Source organism: Tupaia chinensis, unplaced genomic scaffold, assembly GCF_000334495.1.
Source record: "Tupaia chinensis unplaced genomic scaffold, TupChi_1.0 Scaffold139585_1, whole genome shotgun sequence".
Lineage (NCBI taxonomy): Eukaryota > Metazoa > Chordata > Mammalia > Scandentia > Tupaiidae > Tupaia > Tupaia belangeri.
The window spans coordinates 50,755-55,126 of NW_006199468.1; the positions used below are offsets into that span (position 1 = coordinate 50,755).

Below are 4,372 nucleotides of genomic sequence, written 5' to 3' on the forward strand. Positions count from 1 at the left end.
GCCGCAATCCCTTCTCCTCCATTCTCCTCTCGGGATCTTGGGCACGCACACACACGCGCCCAGCATGAGTTTTAAGCCACCAGGTCCAGGACGCGAACCACGGTCAACTACGTGGGAGTCCAGCGACATAGCCATTATGCTAACTGCTGGTTCCCAAGAAATATATTTATATAATAAAGACATGTAACTGTCAAAAAGAAGAAGAAGAAGTCTCTGTCTACTCCAATGTCTTTAAGAGTTCTCACTCCTGATAGTAGTTTTATAGTTTGAGGTTTAGCGCTGGAGCAAGGTAGCAGTGAGTGTGGCCTGCTGGTGTGGGCTGCCTCCGCGGCCTCCTGCCAGGCTCTGGAGATGGATATCTTCTGATGATGGACATCAAGAAGACAGCTGGTTAAATCCTTATAATTTTTTTTTTGAGAGGTTTTTTTTGTTTTTTTTGTTTTTTTTTTTTGCTATAGGGCATGTGCACTCGCCAGACAGACAGAGAGAGACAGAGAAACAGAAAGTGAGAAATCACCCCCTAGGGGGGATGGCCACACCACATTCCATTTGAGTTTAAGCCACTGGGTCCAGGATGCGAACCGCGGTTGACTACGTGGGAGTCCAGCGATATAGCCATTACGCCAACTGCTGGTCCCTGGTTAAATCCTTATTTGTCCAGAAAATTGATCCAAGAAGAGATAATCACTCTACTCTCCTAGCCTAAAAGGAAATGAGCAGTTTATACATTCTAGGCTAAACTGGAATGCCTAGAAGCATGCCATAAAATGTGCCAGAGGTGTTGCCAAAGATTAGTGAAGATATTACCTTGTACTTTGGTGGGGACGTGGAGCACGTGGTATGCAAAATTAAGCAAAATTAAGCAAATTAAGTTGTCCACCTCTGGAAGTATGAAGGAGACCATCCAGCTCACAGAGGTCATGAATAAACTCAAAGAAAATCAGGAATTTATAGGATTCTGTAAGACAAGAAGCAACATGCTTCTCTCCAGAAAGAACCAGCTGCTACTGGAGTTCAGTTTCTGGGATGAGCCTGTCCCACTGTCAGAGCCAAATAGACATGAACTCAGATCTTGCCAGCTCCAGCCAGGAACCATGACTGAATGGGGCGATTTGTTTTAAAGGTTTTTTTTTTAACTTTATTTATTCATTTATTTATTTTAATTTGACCAGAGAAGGACAGAGCAAGAGCGAGAGAGACAGAGAGAGAGAAAGCAAGAAAGCAAGCTGCCAGGTCCAGAACTTGAGCCACAGTGGGTCATGTGGGAGTCCCATGCCCTCAGTCACCATGCCACCTGCTGACCCCAAATGGGGCATTTTGGGGGCTCATGCAATTTGCTTCAGGCAGGACAGTAAGGAAGCAGTGGGAGGATTCGTCTCTGAGATTGGGCACCTGTGTATGTATCGTCTTTGGGCTTGCAGGATCTTCGAGCAGGGAAGATATGCAGAACGCAGTGTGGCATAAACGTGACTGGGGAGAATTGGTCTAGTATACAGTCCCACGTATTCAGGACATGGGATCCAGAACCACGATCCCCCTCCAGTAAAGCGATAGCATGCATATGTGCCTACCTAAATTTAAGTGACAGATATTTGTTGTGAATTAATTTTAATTGCATATCAAGGGAACAAGAAACACTGAAATGTAAACTGCTACTTTGAGAGACCTCTTTACTTTAAAATTTACATAATCACAAGAATGGAAACTATTAGTTTAGCTGGTGTCCCACTATGTTGGTCGAATAGCCTGATGGTATTTGACCACTCCTCTGCCCTCCAGGAAGAGAGGATCCGATGTAAAACTGCAGTTATCCAGCCATGAAACAATTAGCCATTTCTTTATAAAAGGCAAATCCGTTTTATACAATCACAAATTTTTAGACAAACTTCTTGTATCAGGAAGACATACCAATTTCATTTTTTCTAGCAGTTTTTCAGACTCTCAAATAGAATTAAATTATGAGTGTATCCAACACCTGAAACGTCTGAACTTACTCCAGGAACCAGCAGTTAGTGTAATGGCTATGTCGCTGGACTCCCACGTAGTTGATTGCGGTTCGCGTCCTGCACCCGGTGACTTAAAACTCACGCCCGGTGCGTGTGCGTGCGTGCCCAAGATCCCGAGACGAGAATGGAGGAGAAGGGATTGTGGCGTGACCATCCCCTCTGGGGGATGATTTCTCACTTTCTGTCTCTATGTCTCGCTCTTTCTCTCTGGCAAGTGCATGCGCCCTATAGCGAAAAAAAAAAAAATCTCTCAAAAAAAAAAAAAGTCTGAACTTACTCTCACTTTTTTTTTTTCCTTGAGAGGTTTCCACTATAGGGCGGCATGAGTTTAAGCCACTGGGTCCCAGACTCGAATTGCAGTTGCCTACATGGGAGTTCAGCAACATAGCCCTTACGCCAACTGCTGGTTTCAAACTTATGCTCATTTTGGGCAGTATGTCATTACTGAGCTGGTGGTGGGAGGCAAGGCACATTTAATTGTTAAGTTGGTCTTCACACAGTGTATTGTGCTGTCTCCACATGAGAGGAAACAAAAAGCTTGAATCTATGTATCATATGTGATTCAGAAATGAACACTTTAAATAGCACTAATTTTTATTTGTAATGGTTTTCTTTTTAGAGGTTTTTGCCTTAGGGCATGTGTGCTCACCAGAAAAAAAGAGACAGAGATAGTAACAGGGAAAGTGAGAAATATTCCCCTCGGGGGGTGGCCACATCACAATCCCTTCTCCTCCATTCTCTTCCCAGGATCTTGGCCACACACGGACATGCACATGGCATGAATTTCAAGCCACCAAGTCCAGGACTCGAACCATGGTTGGCTATGTGAGAGTCCAGCAACATAACAGCTATACTAGCTGCTGACCCCTGTAATATTTTCTGTACAAAACAAAATAGCACTGGGAACTAGCAGTTAGCGTAATGGTTATGTCGCTGGACTCCCACGTAGTTGACTGCGATTCGCATCCTGGACCCGGTGGCTTAAAACTCACACCAGGCGCATGTGCGTGCGTGCCCAAGATCCCAAGAGGAGAATGGAGGAGAAGGGATTGCGGCGTGACCATCCCCCCTGGGGGGTGATTTCTCACTTTCTGTCTCTATGTCTCTCTCCATCTGTCTGGCGAGCGCACACGCCCTATAGCGAAAAAAAACTCTCAAAAAAAAAATAGCACTAAGAAAAGAGGTTTTCGCTATAGGGCGAAAGACAGAGAGAGACAGAGAGACAGACAGAGAGAGACAGAGAGACAGAGAGCGAGAAATCACCCCCCAGGGGGGATGACCAAGCCACAATCCCTTCTCCTCCATTCTCCTCTCGGGATCTTGGGCACGCACGCACATGCGCCCGGCGTGAGTTTAAGCCACTGGGTCCAGGACGTGAACCACGGTTGACTACATAGGAGTCCAACAACATAGCCATTACACTAACTGCTGGTCCCTCTGGTTAATATTTTAATAAGCTCATAGCAGATATTTCCAGACTCATGTAAGAAGAGTGGTACAGGTAGAGATTTAAATTGGCATAAAATTGAGTTCTTTGTCTAGCTGTTTGATCTATTTTTTAAATATAGTGAGCCAATTCTGTGACTATAATCATGTGAAAGTCCTGTTGAAATGAAAAATTATGTCTGTCCCACAAATTTTAAAAAATGATCTTATATCAAATGTCAAACTTTTACATGTGAATGATTTTATCCAAGAATATATAAAGGTCAATGAAAATCCTCTTAATTTTCACCAAAAAATAATAATTTGAGGGGTTGGTAGGTGACATGGTGGTTAAGGGCACTGGACTCCCACATGGCTGATAGCAGTTCAAGTCCTGGACCTGGTGGCTTGCTTTCTCACTTTCCCTTTCTCTGGTCTGTGTAGAGCAGCCAATCTGAAAACATGTGATTAAAACATGCGGCATGAAGACACATGCAGATATCAGGCCACATGTTTTAATCACATGTATTCAGATTGGCTGCTTTCCACACTGGTCAAATTAAATAATAATAATTAATAGAGTTCAATAAAATAATTTTCTTTTAAAATTATTTTATTTTATCTTTATTTATTTTTATTTTGGGACCAGCAGTTAGTGTAATGACTATGTCGCTGAACTCCCATGTGGTCAACCGTGGTTCGAGTCCCGGACCCAGTGGCTTAAACTCACGCCAGGCACGTGTGCGTGCGTGCCCAAGATCCCGAGAGGAGAATGGAGGAGAAGGGATTGTGGCATGGTCATCCCTCCTGGAGGGTGATTTCTCGCTTTCTATCTCTTCATCTCTCTCTGTCTTTCTGGCTAGTGCATGCACCCTATAGCAAAACAAAAAAAAAAAAAAAAGAAAAAAGAAAAAAAATCCTCCAAAAAAGGAAAAATATTT

The 4,372-nt window shown here is 43.6% G+C and overlaps 1 pseudogene; it reads left to right on the top strand.

Moving 5' to 3' along the window:
* The window catches only part of LOC102468561 (protein NipSnap homolog 2-like), a 2,267-nt pseudogene extending 721 nt beyond the window's left edge, over positions 1 to 1,546 (top strand).
* Positions 1,547 to 4,372: the final 2,826 nt, after the last annotated feature.